A 17881-nucleotide genomic window follows, 5' to 3' on the forward strand; every position below is an offset into this window, starting at 1 on the left:
TCCCGTGTTACTAGTGAGGCCACAACTGAGTAGAAGCTTGCTCAGGAGTTTGATTTCAAAGGATTTATGAAGTCAAAGGTTGTTGCAGTGCATCTCGCTCTGAAAAAAAATGTATGCTTGTCGCTTCCCTGAGAGGTAGACCCTCCTACCATTCCAAATATAAGAAATTCCATATATGTCAGAATCAAATAACACGATAGCAAGAAAATAGCTCGCAGACCTAGATGTGACTCCGATCACACACCAGGATGCAATCCCAATGTATTCTGATCAAAGTGTGAATTGCATGGCATCAATTCTATCAATGCACTAGAACATGTATCACCAAAGGGTGATCTTTCTGAAAGTCCTTGTGACAAGCCAGCTGTTGTTTCCCCTACACTTGAATTGATGAATAGGCCAAGCACTGCAGTGAAGCCAATGTCAAAAATTGCCAATTCCGAGGATCCAATTCAGACCCCTGAAAACCCTCCACATCACGATCGACCTGAATCTGAGGTGCGATCACTACCAGCTCACATCTCAGACAAGTCAGTAATTTTTGGGATTGGTACGTTACTTGGAGTGGCTAGAGGCTTGCAAGTAGTGGGCTTTGCAGTAGCCATTAATTGCATGCTTGCCTCCCTATTCTCACACCATTGAAGCCTCAGTGCTGGCATAGCTTTCTAGCCTTTCCGACAATGCGTCTATCATGCCAATGGTGATTCTTATTATTTTGTATTTATGCCTTTCATTTGAGATCGATACCTGGATTAGTGGCTCCCCTTCCTATGGAGCTTACGCTTGTACCTTTTGCAATTCAAAAGCTTACCGAGTCCTGTTTTTGGTGAACCTTTTAGGATTGTCATTCATCTACCGGCTCCTCTTCCTCATATGAGCAGGTCTCACAGGGGATGGATGAACCCTCACTCTATTAGAGTTCAGAGAGAAAGATATGGAGACAAAGGCATAGGCACCATGGTAGTAGACATGCTCCCTGTCAGTTCATTCCATTTCTTTTCATTACAGTCTCTCAAGTCAACTTTATGTACTACACACATATAAAACAAAGTGACCTAGTACTAACCATGGTTAAGTCAGTATGACTTAACTTTATTCAACTAGGGTAGGCCTATAAGCTTGAATCTCAACACACTCCACACAATGATAGCTTGCAATGGTGCAAGAGTTGGTGCAATGCTCCACTATACAAAGACTTAGCGTAGTCACTGCATAGCAATGTGCATGATCAACACACTCATCATTACCACTTCTTAGCTTCCCACAAAACTATCTAGCAATAAACCTAGTGGATGCAATTGAGAGACTTAGCGTGTATGGCTGAAAGACATCAAATCTTAGGAAAGATGAACTCAGAAGATAGAGAGGTGATTTGCTATAGATGAAGTTGATAAGAAAGAGAGAAGGAAAGATATAACAACAATAGGGATACAATACATTTCAAAATCTAACTATAGCCTATGAATATTGTGTGTAAACTTGTGTCCAAACCATATGTAACTCAGTGGTGTATTTAGGCACCAAAACTAAAGCAAAAAATAGAGCATTTGTAGTAAAAATCAAGAGGCACCTGAGTTTTCTAAGTGAAAGTAGGTGGTCCAAAACACGTTGGAAGCATTCATTCATCAATGAAGTTCGTTAGATGACCCATTTAAAGAGCATAACTTTCGCATTACAAAGCAACTACTTGATCCCCAGATGCAAGAAATATTATCTAGGAGTCCAAGTCAATAGAAAAAGACACCATGAACATGCTTGTGTTTTCAAATCTTAAATTCGAGTTTGTTCGAGCCTCTAATTTTAAGCAAACTACTTGCCGTTGAAGTGGAACACAAAAGGCTGAACTAGTTTTTTGGGTATTTAAGCTTAAGGGGGTTAAAGAGCCACAAAAACTTCATGAGAGGGGGGGACCGCATTTTTTGATGCACCCTCTCATGACCTTTAAAAATGGATTTTACAATCGGCTGAATAAGAAAGAGAAGTCCTTGGTATGAGATGTAGAAATTTTTCGTTTTTGCCTCAGATTGCCACAACAAGCACAAGAAATGAGCAACCCTAGGCATGAGATGCAAAAAAATTTCACCTTAGATTACCACAACAAGCACGAGAAATGATGTATTATGCTGAAAGACAATCAATCTTTCTCTCTCGCCAAATTTTTTGTTCGTATGGGCTAAAAGTATGAGGAAAAAGGGGTATTGGATCACAGCAAGATGCAAGGAATGGAGTCAAACACCTAGACCGCAGAGGACTCGTTTAGAAAGAGTTGAATTCCAAGAAATTCACCAGGAAATTAACACGTGACCTAATCGTTACGTATCACTAAAACTGAAACTCCTATACCTTAAATACTTGCCCACATTCACTAAATGTAGGGTACAGTGAAATGAAATTGGAAAGTGAGCTAGGGTTTGTCCCTAAGAATCTTACAAGATGAAACTTGGAAACCCTAGGTCTAACGATGTGAGCCTAGTAACGTGAAATAGATTGTTTCATGACTCCATTGTCTCATAGTTCGATGTGACACTTGTGCAACAAGCGCGGAGTCATACGATCTTGTGATTGGATCACAAGGGAATGGCCAAATTCTCGCAACGAGGATGGCAAGTCCTTACGCAAGTTATCTTGCAAGAGGATGAATAATCATCCTAATTTAGTATCTTTCTTGAGTAAAGAAGATTGATTGGAAACTAAAGACCAACAAATAAACTGAAATAACCAATGAACTTAAGGTTTGACCAAGTCAGATTAATAGGGTACGCCCTAACCTAGGATATAGGGGATCTTGCCTAGTTGCAAGTCATCTCGGATCGAGTGCTGGATGGATTCGAAAGGAAGGATTCATTCCTTAGTAGTTTTCCAACAAAAACGATCAATGGAAATGTTTGTGCTTGCTATAGATTTTAGAGCACTGTTTGGCTTTGTTTGATCAATGAATTAAAAGATAAAAGGATATCTATACTTCAGGTTGAAGGCCTGAAGGGAGAGGCACCTTCAGTTACCTCCGACTGCCTGCCTAACCCTAACCAAGGGGGTTGTTAACCGCGCCGAGCAAGTGGACCAAACCTGCCGCGAGAGGTCTCTCCATTGAGCGCTGCTTGGAGCAGGAGGATGCTTGGGTGCTAGAGGGGGCTCTGGCCATAAATCCCTTGCCTTCCGGGCCCTGCACAAGAGGCTAACGTGACTCCGGATTGGATCTCGAGGCCTGCATACTAGTCTACGGGCGGAAACTTGGATTAGTGATCCTTGTGGATTGTTGGATAGCCTTCGGGCGGATTGTGGATAAGCCTACGGACTGGACTCTTTGTATTTCAAAGATAAATATGATAACCTGTTAATAAGAAACTTGTCTGATATTGTTTTTCTATGTCAAGTGATAAGATTACGTGAAGGAACCAGTGCGCGTAATGGTGTCGAAGGGTTTTCGAAAGCAAAGTCGCATCTACAGAAGACCTTGACAAATTTCAAGATAGAAGATCAATCTATCGAGATCAGATTCAATTTGAAAGCTCAATTTCAGATAATATGAGACATACAATCAGCTACATCTGATTGGGAGCAAAGTGAAGGCAGAGAGATCACCTTCTCTTCTTAAGAGTTTCTTTTGCATTTATCTTTCACAAAAGATATTCAAAGATTTTTGCTTATAAGAGAGGATAGTTTGTCATGGTTAAACATGAAAGTGGGGCAATTGAAGTGATGGAACTTCCAAATAAGGTCCCAAAGGAGGAGTTTCATTTGAATACTTTCAAGATAAGGCTCACCATGTAACACCTAAAAATATGTCATATAGATTAAGATATCAGTCTCGTTTTGTGCTCGTTCGAATCCTTGAAGTGGAAGTATGATGATAGTATTCTTGATTCAACTTGTCCTTGACATCTTTCAGGTTTGATTCAGACTTCATAAGTACATCCTCAATCATCTGTAATACTTATTTTTCAACCACCAAGGCTTCCTTCTCTATAGAAATTGGTATCAAAATAGGGCACCACCGTCTTCAGAGCTCGCCGTCATCACCTTCTCTCTCTGATACACACTGACACACACAGAGGGATTCATTGAATCATCTAGATAACTATTATAGACTTATTGTCTTTCGGCACTTCGTCTTCTCTGGTGCTGCCACTCTGAGCCTGGAGACTGCATTGATTATCACCCTTCGACGTGTTCAGGTTCTTATGCTCTCGTCCTGGCATTGCAGCCTCTCACGTTCCATTTTCTTGATATACAAGTTCTCCTAAGCACGCTTCTCTTTACTAAGCACACACCCTTTTCTGGTGAAGCTTCGGGTCTGGATACCGCCTGCGCGAAAGAAGGGAAGACACTTGCATCAAAGCCTCACACAGGCTTTGCTTTCAGGCGGAGCAACCAATAATCGATATCAAGAGCAGCGGCTACACCTGCAACATTGCTAGTTGATGATGACTCAGGGAATGAAGTCAGAGTTGCAGACACCACGTCCTCCCTCTGCATCTTCGTCTTCCTAGAAAGATTTCCTTCGACTTCTTTATAATGTTGTCGCCCCCCTTCTCTATGTCGTCCTTCCATTCATCATCACTTCTTCTTCCTCTATGTTTTCTCCATCTTTATAAACAAAGGCGCATCGATTCATCGTCCCGTTGTTCGAAATTTTCATCGGTGCTTTTGTTCTGCCTTCACAGCACAATGATTCAGCTGACTAGCTCTCTTCTTTGTGCGTCAGTTGTTGTTCAGTTTCGATAGATATGCACCATGGATCGACTCCTATAGTTGCATCCATCTCTAAATTATCAACAATAGTGTGAGAAAGATTTTACAGCACCGGGTGATGTGTTTAGATTCAAAGAGGCAGATAGATGACAGACAGAGTGAAGCAACACGCTTCCTCTCTCACACTCTATTATTTATACCACACTCAATAGTGAACGATACAACCTATGGTCATAAGACCATTCACACCAAAGGCACCGACTTATTTAATGTATCTAACTACTATGGCTAGACTAGCTGTGTCCAGCTCATATCGGTCAACACACACTAAATGAGCTTGATATTCTAACACTCCCCCTCAAGCTCAAGACAGCATATGTACTCCAAGTAGCTGTCTAAAACCACAGAACTTATCTTTACCCAGAGACTTGGTAAAGATATCTGCTACCTGCTCATCAGTCCTCACATGCATAAGATCAACCTTTCCTACAAGGACCATCTCACGAATAAAGTGGTAGTGTACCTCTATGTGTTTTGTCCTAGCATGGTAAACTGGATTCATGGCCAGGAGTACACTACTCAGATTATCACATAACAGTTTCACTGGAGCATCAACCTGAATATCCAAGTCAGCCATAAGCTTGAGCAGCCAAGCAATCTCACATGCTGCCAATGCAGCCCCCCTGTACTCTGCCTCAGTACTAGATAAAGCAACCGTAGGCTGCTTCTTGCTGCTCCAACTGATCATGCCGCTACCAAAGCCAAAGGCATAGCCACTCGTAGATCGTCTGTCAGTTGAGCATCCTGCCCAATCTACATCTGTGTATCCAATCAGTATCAAGGGCTTATCTCTGACATAGAACAGCCCATAGTCTACAGTGGACTTAACATACCTCATGATGCGTCTAACTGCATCCAAGTGCGGCTTTCTCAACTTTTGCATAAACTGGCTTATAAGCCCTACTGCATAGCTCAAGTCAGGCCTAGTGATGGTCAAGTAAATCAGACTGCCGACCATCTGCCTGTACATAGTCACATCTTCTACTTCAGCCCCAGTATTCATGTCTAGCTTTACATTCTGGTCCAGAGGTGTATCCAGTGGTTTGCATTCAGCCATGCCATACTTCTTAAGCATTTCCATGGCATAGTGCTTCTGCATCAGCCATAAGCCATTTTCAGCTGGTACGACCTCAATACCCAAGAAATACTTCAGATCTCCCAGATCTTTCATGTCAAATTCAGATTTCAGCATCTTCATAGCATGCTGAATTCCCATGTCATCATTTCCAGTGATTATCAAGTCATCAACATATATGACCAGCACTACCAAGCCACTGTCAGTCTTCTTTGTAAACAGGCTGTGATCAGCCCTGCCAACAACAAATCCAAGACTCTGCAAGTAATTGCTGATCCTAGCATGCCAGGCTCTCGGAGCCTGCTTCAGCCCATACAGTGCATTTTTCAGCCTGCACACATAATGCTGAAAATCAGGGTGCTCATACCCTTCTGGCTGAACCATGTATACATCCTCTGTTAAATCACCATTGAGGAATGCATTCTTAACATCGATCTGCTGCAATTTCTAGCCTTTTGCAGTAGCCAAGGCAATAACAGTTCGTATGGTTGCCATTTTTGCAACCGGGCTGAATGTTTCATCATAATCCAAGCCATACTGCTGAGCATATCCTTTAGCGACCAGCCTTGCTTTGTACCTTTCTACACTGCCATCAGACTTACATTTGATTTTATACACCCATTTGCAGCCAACAGGCTTTTTCCCTTCAGGCAGTGGTACCAAATCCCAAGTCTGATTTTCAGCCAAGGCTTTCATCTCTTCGTCCATAGCCATGCACCAGTTTTCATCCTTTGCAGCTTCAGCATAAGTACCTGGTTCTTTGATCTCCATCACTTTTGTCATGTATGCATAATGCTTTGCAGAATAACCAGAGTACGTCAACCTGTCAACAGGGTATCTGACCCTCTGCGATCGTCTAGGCTGTGGTGCACTACTCGATTCACCTCTCTCATGAGGCCGAATGTACTTGTTCTGCCTCGTGCCAGGCGTATAGACAGTCGGAATACCAAGTTCGCTGTCTAAAGTATCACTAGACTCATAGCCCGAAGTCATTCTACCAGGTGTCATCATACCATCCTCACTAACTTTCTCTTTTCCTTTGCTGTCCAAGACATCATGTCTCCCCCTCACTGACATACCCGTGTCAGTGGACGGTGAGCTCCTCAATCTCCCTGTCCATGGGGATACTGTCTGACTGATAGGGCCTGTCATAGCAGTGCTCTGCTGCATATCAACTGTAGAGACATGAGTGGAAGACAGATCGGATAGCACTGCAACTGGTGAGACATACCAAGAGCCCAGCTCATCAAAGATGACATCCCTGCTTACCAAAGTCTCCCTGGTAGAGGGATCATAACATTTGTATGCCTTCTTCTCCTGCGAGTATCCAATGAACACACTCTTATGCGCTTTGGGATCCAGCTTTTTCCTCTTCTCATCTGGAATGTGCACATAAGCAAGACAGCCAAAGACCTTCATGTGTCTTACATCCGGCTTATAGCCATAGAGCCTCTCAAACGGTGTCATGTCATGAATGCCTGCAGTGGGAGTCCTGTTCAGAATATATGCGGCTGTCACAACAGCCTCTGCCCAATAGTAAAGCGGCATATGCTTCTCATTCATCATGGCCCTGGCAGCTTCCATTAGAACCCTGTTCTTCCTTTCAGCTACTCCGTTTTGCTGCGGAGTGTAGCTGCAGGTTAGCTGCCTACGAATGCCATTTTCAGCCAAAAAATCAGCAAATTCATTGGAGACATACTCCCCACCGCTATCAGATCTCAAGCAAGAGATGTAACACTCAAATTCCTTCTCAACCTGTGCCTTAAATTTCTGAAAAACAGCAAAGACCTCATCTTTTGTTTTCAATATGTAAAGCCAGGTATATCGACTGTAGTCATCAATGAAGGATACATAGTATATGGAACCCCCCATAGATGCATTATGAGCTGGTCCCCAAACATCAAAGTGCACTAACTGCAGTGGTCGTGTACTCTGTCTTACATGCCTGACAAACGGCAATCGTGACTGCTTACCAAACTGGCAAGCCTCGCAGACATGACCAATATCTGAATATTGGAATCTAGGTAGCCCTGTTACCAGCTGCTTCTTCTGCATGGTCTGCAGCCTCTGCAAATTGACATGCCCCACTCTCTTGTGCCAAATCTCTAAGTCCCTGATAGTGCCAGAACCCTGAGCAAACATAGCGGAATTCAGCTCTGGCAGTGTAGCATCAAGAGTGAACATTCTTCCATTTCTGTGGCCTTTCGCGATCAACTTGCATCCATTGCCAAACTCTTCAATAAAGCAGCCATGCTTATTGAAGCGAACCTGCAAGTTCTGCTCTGTCATTTGACCCACAGACAATAGGTTCTTCGTAATCGAAGGAACATGCAAAACATCATGAAGATTCTTCTTCCTGCCATCATGTACAACCAGAGGCACTTTGCCTTTATGCTCAATGCTATGTTGCGTGTCATCACCTGTGCATACATAGCCATGCTTTTCAGCCACCATATCCATGAACCAATGACCATGAGGGGTCATGTGATTCGACGCCCCCAAGTCAATGTACCACACTACATCATCAGATGATTTTTGAGCAGCCTTATCTTTGACATATTGCATGGCAAACAGTCTATCACCAGAGTCATCTGCCTGACTGGACGTAGCATAATGTCCATGCTGCTTGCCCTTCTGATTTCCCTGCTTCTTCCAGCAATCCTTTGCAATAAGCCCATACTTTCCGCAGTAGTGACAATCCTTGTCCTTATTTGGATTGTCTGACTGACGCTGCTGCTGCCATGAGCCTCTGCCACGGGAGTTCGATCTCCCCCTACCTCAAAAGCTGCCACTACCTCTTGCATTTGATGACTGCTGATTGCTATTACTATAGGATGCATTCTGCTGGCCTCCTCTGCCAGATCCATAGCCTCTACCACGGCTACCACGACCACGCTGATTCGAATAAAAAACTGCATCCTTATTCTTAGAGCTGCTTGACCCTGTAGCTAAGCCAAGCTTCACCTCTTCATGAATCAATAATGCAACCAGCTCATTAAAATCAGGCATCTCAGCCCGCACAGATACTGAAGTGTCAAAAGACTTATACTTCGGACCCAAGCCATTTAAGGTCACTGCAACCATATCCTCATCTTCTACCTGTGAGCCAACATATGCGAGCTGATCTGCTAAGGTTTTAATCTCCGTGACATAGTCCTGTATGGATCTGTTCTTCCTCTCTATGTTGTTGAATTTTTGCTTCAGTTGTATCTTCCTGGCACTTGTAGTTGTGCCATAGTACCTGACCAATATGTTCCATGCATCTGCTGGGGATTTACAGTTCATGATCTGCATCACCATAGCATCCGATATACATAATGACAGCCAATGTAAAACTCTGCGAGCTCTTTCCGTCCAAGCTCGATGTGCTCGTCTTTGATCAGCTGTAGGATTCCTATCTGGAACTTCAGGTTCAGCCTCAACACCTGTCACTAAGTCCCAGTATCCTTTGCCTATCAGAAAGTTCTCCATGCGGAACTTCCATATTGCATAGTTGTTGCTATCAAGCTTTTCTCCCACAATCTGGGTTACATTATCAGTTCTATCAGCATTTGCCATGTTGCAGACCTTGCCTGACTACCTGCAAACCAAGATTTTCTTAACAGTTCAACTTCAGCCCGAAACTGTTTATGACAGTTTTCTGCAATTAATTGCAGTAAAAAAACCAGAGTATTTCAGCCCACTGACACCCCAAAACAACCCACAAACAAGTGGTCTCAACTGTAGATATAACTGTCAATACATAAGCTATGCGTTTGCTTCAGCTTAAGCTTATGTAACCTCACTGCCAGGATACATACATGCAGTCTGAAAACTGTAAACTGTGAGTAACCAGCAGCAATTTCAAGTCCAAAACTGAGTGTGTCAACAAATTCAATTTCAGGTTGCAGTCAACCAGAATTCAGCATACCAAGCTCCAAGCAGCTCCAAAATTGTAATTAGCCAGGACAGTGTAACTGCATTTACTTCAGCTTCAAAATTCAGTTTTCAATGATGCTCATTGCTTGCTTCAATTCTCCATGCATTAGCATGTATAGGCCAGTTCATATAGATGATGGAACCCCCAAGATGACCTGTATTGCTTCAGTAATGCACAGTACTTGTCATTGATTGTGTATGACAGTTTTCAGCTTGTCATTGATTTTCAGATCTGAGTATTCTGTCATTGGCTGTGTATGACAGTTTTCAGCCTATCATTGATTTTCAGATCTGAGTATTCTGTCATTGACTGTGTATGACAGTTTTCAGATTTTCAGATCTGAGTATTCTGTCATTGACTGTGTATGACAGTTTTCAGATTTTCAGATCTGAGTATTCTGTCATTGACTGTGTATGACAGTTTTCAGATTTTCAGATCTGAGTATTCTGAGCAAGAGATCTCAGCTCCAAGACATTTGATCCAATGTATACATGCTTTGACACATTCTTGTGCTCCAAAGATGCTTTCTGAGTGTAGTACAAGGCTCCTGTGTGTCAGTAATGACTGAATGCATGCTGTCCATTCATGTTTATAGCAGTTCAGAAATGATTACAGGTCTGTGTCTGTCACTCCAGCTCATAACAGAGCTCCCACACAAGCATTTACTCCTTGCACACTTCAAATACCTTCAATAGTGAGCATACATGCTCTATGAACCTTATCCAGGTGCCCCACTGAAGATTGACAGGTTGCTATTCACTCAGATCAGCAAGCGCAGATTTTCAGATACAGGTTGCTATCCATTCAGATCAGCAGGCGCAGATTTTTAGATACAGGTTGCTATCCATTCAGGAGGCAGTCCACGATTTTCAGACACAGGTTGCAGTCCACGATTTCAGTACACAGATTTCAGGAGACAGTCCACGATTTTCAAACACAGGTTTTAGGAGGCAGTCCACGATTTTTCCTGATTCCTTACTTCCATCTCCTTTGCACTGCAAGTTGTCATGCCCATTCTCCCACAGCCTCATGGATGAAGCTCTGATACCATGTTCAGATTCAAAGAGGCGGATAGATGACAGACAGAGTGAAGCAACACGCTTCCTCTCTCACACTCTATTATTTATACCACACTCAATAGTGAAAGATACAACCTACGGTCATAAGACCATTCACACCAAAGGCACCGACTTATTTAATGTATCTAACTACTATGGCTAGACTAGTTGTGTCCAGCTCATGTCGGCCAACACACACTAAATGAGCTTGATATTCTAACATGATGGATATGGTCGTTGTTGACACAAAGGTCCTATTGCTGCGGTATCTGTCGCTCTAGGCTGCACACCTTTCAGACCAACACCCCAACCTCCTCGAGGTGCATCAGAATAGGAACTAGGATCCATGAAGTCTAGCTCCTTGGTATCAGATGTGACTCCCCTCTCTATTCCCTTCTCTCCCCCCCACATTCGATCCTCCTTCCACCGGATAAAAGCAGGTTCCCCCAAAAAGCTTTGTCTGGAAATAGCCATCTTTCGCTTTTCCTTCCCCAGGCTCCTTAAGTAGCTCCTTCTACGTTTTAAGATCAATGCCGCTAAATATTCCTTCTATTCAATGAATTTTATCACCTTAACGTGTTGATGATGGGAAGCCCTGCACCAATTGTCGCTTCCTAGAAGTAATGTCTGTAAGACTGCCATTGTAGAGCTTTTAAGCACAGGTATTGAGCAGGGGGCCTTGATTTAGCTTTCTTGTTTGGAGTAATAACATAAATCCCCTGCCGGATCCATGAGTAATAATGCTTGGCTACATGAGCACTTGCTGTAAAGTCAACAACAATAACTTTGTTGGGTATAGAATGATTGGACTGCATATGAGCCTTGAGAAGGCAACATTATAATGTCTGGCTTGGACTTCTAAAAAGAAACTGTAAATTACCACATCCATCTTCATTGACTCTACAAAGCAAGTGCTATATGTGGCTAATGCCACTTCCTCCGGCTAATTGTAGCTATCTGATTGAATATATACCTTTAGTCCACCAAGCATTTGCATTAGATAAGAATCTTATATGCAGCTGCCTTTGTGAAAACACATACTGAAAGAGGGAATTGGGATTCAGTGGAGCTTCTATGAAGAGGATTGTTTGCTCTTCCTTAATGACCTCTATTGCAGCCCTTAACTTTTCAACTGCAGAAACCTCCATTGCAAGATCCAAGGTAGATGGTAATCGATCTTCTAGTGCTTCTGAAATTGATCCAAACTTTCCAAACATATCCATCACTATGCTTCCAAACTTCTCTCCACTATACTCGCACGTAGAAAAAAAATGTAAACATAATGACTAAGTATGTACAAAGTAACAAATGTCACACACACAACTTTTTGGTGGATTTCACACCTCGGATGTGTAGCAGTATGACATCCACCTTCTCTGATCCTGCGCGTCCTCCAGATGGGCCAACTACCCATGATCATTATCATCAAGATCCACGAACAGATCAATCTCTTCATTGTGTATTTCCGGTATATCAGCAAGATTATCTATCATATCATCTGTCTCTTCTACTGGAGTTTCTTCTCGTTACTCTACTCTTGCAAATTCTTCCAATGCATAATTCTCATCATCTCTTTTCTTGAAAATCTTGATTCTTTTCCCTGTAATAGGCACTCTAAGCACTGTCCCATCCAATTTTGTTAGCTCATATGTTGCATTGTCAAAGACATGTCTACGGACCAAACCATCTTTTCACCATCTTCCGAAGTGTAGTATGCTGATTTTCAAGGCTGCTATCAAATACTAATACCCTGTCTCCCTCTTCTATTGCTCTAGTCTGCAAGCGATGCCTACTGTCAAACCTGTCCTTATTTCTTAGTCTAGCAACCTTCAACCTGTCAATAGCTAGCTGAATATCCTCTGGTCTTCTCTCCAACTGCCAAATCCAAAGAGCTAAGAGCTCCTCTCTTATCAAATCCTCCTAGCAAGGTAAAACTGACCAAGTCAAAGCACAAGTCTCAATCGGCATAACCGGTTTCTGACCATACATCAACTCTGCGGGCATATATCCTGTGGTAACACTGTGAGTCGTACAATTAGCCCACAAAGCAAATGGTAGAAGTCTTGGGCATTCTCCAATCCATCCTCTCTATGCTTTGGCTAATGCTTTCACTATCGATGGATGCCCTCTTTCACTCTTCCCATTTCCCTCTGGATTGTATGATGTGGTTAGAGCCAACTTGATTCCTAGTTGAGATAAAAACTCCCTAGCTTCATCTGCATCCAATTCAACACGATCCGCAGTGATCTTACCCACACAGCCATACCTGCAGAAAATTTCTTCCAATAAGAACTTACACACTGCACTACTGGTCTTCGTTCTCAAAGATCTGCCCTCAACATGATTGGTAAGATCCTCTCTAGCCAAAACAATATATCTCATCTGCCATAGACCCATAGGCATAGTAACCAAATCAACTACCCACTTATAATGAATGCATAGCAGATAGGTCGGATGAAGCTCATCTCGATGACACACTACTGAATACATCTGGCAGTCTCTGCAAGTCTCTACAAAGTGAGAACATCTCTATACATGCCTTTCCACCAATATTTCTCCTTGATTTTCTCATAAGTAGCCCACACTCCTCTATGACCAGCCCAAGGACTCTCATGAAACTCCCTCATCACCTGTAACTGTGTCTCTCTATTGCAGACAACTCGCAAAGGTAATCCACCTCTTTTCTTTGGATGCTTCCAAAGAAATCCGTCCTTGAGAAAATAACCATAGGCTTTTCTTCTGATCTTCTTGAACTCTTCATCTATCCATTCATCTCTTTTGCTTAATGTACTAAGGTACTTGCCAATCTGCAACAACCAATCTCCAACATAGAGTTCTTCTATGAAAGCCACAATATCATAGACATGGCAAACATGATCAACCATAGCAGGGCTAAAATTTCTGCATCATCCTCTTCTGCAAGTAGTGTCTCCTCATCATCATATCTGGCTCTAGACAGCATATCTGCCACTGGGTTATCCTTTCCTACCAATGGCAAGCAATCTGTCTCTACCACAAGTGAGGCTCCAATAAAGTACTCCTTGTCACATTTGAGAGCCGTAAGAATCCCCAGTAACTCCCTCTTGATTTGTGGATATCTCCTTTGTCTCTTGTTTAGGACTTTTGCCCCAAACCGAATAGCATACATGTTTCCATCTGCATCATCTTGACCCACAGCCCAACCTATGCCAATTGGACTAGTGTCAACTCTTAATACAATAGGCCTTCCGCAATTATAATCCACTTTCCTGAGAGTAGGAGCAATCTGCAATAACTTCTTCAATTTCCGCATGGCTCTAATGTGGCTCTCATCCCAATAAAATTTCTGCCCCTTTCGAAGCAGCAGATATAAACAATCTGCTATGTGTGCAAAATGGGGTATCCAAATCATATAAAACACACAAGCTCAAATGAATCTCTGTACCTCTGAAGTGGTAGAACAATACTCCGTAATCTTGCCTATAGCATCCACCTTCTCAGGTGAGGGTTTCCTGCCATAATACCCACACATATGTCCAACAATGACCACCTCATTTACTCCAAAAACAGATTTTTGCCCTAATAGTGTCAAGTTCACTTCTTCTAACCTGGCCAAAATCTTCTCACAAGCTGAAATATGATCAGCCACAAAGTATCTGCATCCTTGCTCATTTAGACTCTCATTCTTCTCTTCTTCTGCACACCCTTTAATGGGCACATCATCCAAGAAAGGCATGGTAAGCTGAGGTATGTAATCAGGAAGGACCTTATGCATGGCATTCATCATACGTGCAACAGAATTAGTGGCACCTTGAGGCAAGGTACACATCCTGACAAGCCCAATAGGAGTTCTCATAGTGGTTATGTCCCTGCTTTCCAAAGCCAGCTAAAACTGATCATATCCCGAATACAAATCACCTAAAGAATAGATGGCACGTCCAACAAATGCTTCTGCAAACTCATCCACAACTAGACATATACCAACATTCCTGATAGTAACTCTGTTTACTGGCTGCATGTCCTGTATAAATCGGAGAGTACCATTCTTCTTTGGAACTGTAAACCACCTATTTGAGTATGGTGCAAATGAAGGCTCTAGGATTCCCATCCTGATTTTCTCATTCAACAAGTCAATTAGCTTTGGCAGGTGTGCCTTAAGCACTGGAATAGGTCGGAGGTTCCATGGAATATGAGGAATAGTAAAGATCACCATAGGAGCAACAATATCTGGATTCACACATCCAATCTCATGCGGGAAAAAAGCAAACCCCCTTCCATGTCGCTCAAGCATCTCCTGAAAGCATTGCTTCTCTGTGGGTAGCAAGAAATCACCATTTCCAATTTTTAATTCAGCAAGAGTCTTTGCTGAAAATTTATGGTCTATATGCTCTGGATTCCTCAAAATTGGCTATTTGGTAGCCCTCTCTATTTACTGATCACTGTCTAGGTGGAAGCAGTACAACTACTGGCTTCACCTTCTTATCCACAGTCTTGTATTTCGTGTGAACCCTGGCTTCATTATGATCCTCTGCATTACTCAAATCTTGCTGTAATCAGCAATTCTGCACTCCAGTGGTGGCTGAATATCCTCAGCCCTCTGCTCTATGGACTGCATAGGAACAGCCCTAAACTCTGGATGCTGAAATATTTCAGCAGTAAACTCTATTGGCTGAAAGTTTTCAGCCCTATATGTCTCTGTAAGCTGATCATAATCAGCCGAAAACTCTGTTTGCTTAATTTCTTCAGCACTTAATACTTTTTGCTGAGTCACCTCAGCCTCTGACTCTATTTGTGACACAAAATCTGCAATTTCATGAAACATGTCCAGGGATTGCATTAATACATTACTGTAATAACTCTGCATATCAGTTTTCAGCATATTTTCCATCTCTGTCATTGTATCTGCACAAATCATACTTTCATACATCCCATCTATATGCTCATCATCCTCCAAAATACCTGCAATTTTCAATTTTTTCTCCTTCCTGCATATGTACTTCCTATCAGCTCTAGGCAACTTAGAAGTCTTCTGATAACTCATCGTACTGTTTGCTGAAATTCCAACAAAACTAGAGGAGAAAACACTGCTGCCAGGAGGCGAGAACTCCAATCTCCTCTGCTCTGTACCACCGTCGTCTCGCGAAACAGCGGTACCTAATGAAAACCCGAATCCCTCATAGTGGACAAAGGTGCATCTCTAAGAGTATCCCTGTTTCTAACATGGTTCACACACATAGTCATAAACTGAACTGCTCTCATACCATCTTTACTGCGAATCCGTGCATAAGCAGATCCATCATCCATTACTTTTGTTTCCATGCACATCTTTGTGATGAATGGCTGTCCAAGAATTATGGGATAAGAGCATGAATCCTGCACAAAGAAATGGAAATCCTCCTCTACATCTCCAATAGAAGCCCTGATACTGGGACAGGTAGCATACAAATCACCTGCAGTGTTGTTGGCGGCTCTCATACGCTACCCATGCTCTACATCCATAGGCCATCTATTACTTTCATAAACTCCACGGACTATGAGATTAATCTCTGAACCATGATCCACCAAAGCAACATAAGACACTTGTTTCTCTCCAATTTTTACCATCGTTTCTGTAGTTGCCCTAGCCCAATGACTCCGCGAAAAGTGACTACGCGGTATCAAGACAGGCTCATCAGTTTCAGCATAATGCATAGGCTGAACCCTCTTTTCTATCTGTGGAAAAACAGAAGCATTCTCAACCATAACCTCATCCTCATCCTCATCCAACTCCCCAATCAAAACTCCCTGTGTATCAGTAGTAGGCAATGCATGTCTTTTCCTCTTCAAGACTTCTTGGAACTGATCTTGAAACTCTCTTTTCGAAATGTCCAAAACCTCAGAAATAGTAAAAGTCACCTCACTGCCAAGTATCTTGTCATTAAATATTTTCTTCATGTCCGTAGATGTCTCAATATCGAACATCAATCTAAACCCTGGCTGCTTTCTCTCTCTAGGCTCTTGCCTCTTTTCTTTCTTTTGAGCATCTTCCTTCTGTCGTTCTGGCCCTGGTCTCAAAGACAGTCCTGCAGCAGGTGCAAACTCACCCCCTCTAATCTTTTTAGCTGCATTTGGATTTTCTTCATCCCTCTTACGCTTCTCCTCAACAAGTACATCAGCTCCCTGAGACCTAGCCAAGTAGGCATAAATAGTGTACCTATCAACAGGCGAATCCCAACCTGTCTCAGATCTGATGCTAGAACCTACACTAGTCAAAACAGTCTGCTGAATTTTTCCCTTGCTTGCCGTCTCCATAGCATAAGTCCATAATGCTGACTGATTCTCTAATCCTTTCTCAATCTAAACTCCATATGCAGAAGCATCTCCTCTAGCTGCCACATAAGAAGTACACGCAGCCATGTCATCCACTAATCTCTTCATTCCGCCTTTCCCAAAGTGGAGCTCCTGTTTCAGTCAACCAGATCTTACCATCTTGTCCCCAAAATACCAAATTCTTCCTCCTTGCATCCTGAAAAGATTCACAATCCCTGCAATGCTGATGGTCTGTACTATCACACCAAATACATCTTCGATCTCTCCTAGGTGCACTAGAAGCACTCCTAAGTGCAATAGGAGCACTAGAAGAAATAGTAGGCGCAGTCGAACCAAACTGCTCTTTCAATTTTCCCACCAATTCTGCTTTAACTGACTCCAATCTCAAATCCGCTATGCCTTTGATTATGCCATCAAGAGAGGAAGGCACCGATGGAGTGGATGGTTTTGGAGCAGAAGGAGGTGGCATCGGTCTTGGAACAGGAGGAACAGAAGGAGTAGAAACAGTAGGCACTGGCATAGGCCAAGAAACTGGCTGAGGAAGAGAAGAAATAATAGGGATAGAAGCAGGCATAGGAGCAAAAGACGGCATCGGTGTCATAGATCCATTCTGTATGTAGGTCTTCCATATCCTGCTCTTGGTCAAAGTCGAGACTGCATCCTGGGCATCTTGCCAATCCGTTTTAAGACCCACAGGCTTTGTGCGATCCTCAAGAAGCTCTCCTAATTCTTCCTGAAGAGCAGGATCCGCAGCTTGCAAGAAAAGCTCAACTTTCTCAACATCCAATG

This window comes from Lygodium microphyllum, chromosome 4, assembly GCF_053477565.2.
Source record: "Lygodium microphyllum isolate KBCC chromosome 4, Lygodium_microphyllum_v1.1.10, whole genome shotgun sequence".
Taxonomy (NCBI): domain Eukaryota; kingdom Viridiplantae; phylum Streptophyta; class Polypodiopsida; order Schizaeales; family Lygodiaceae; genus Lygodium; species Lygodium microphyllum.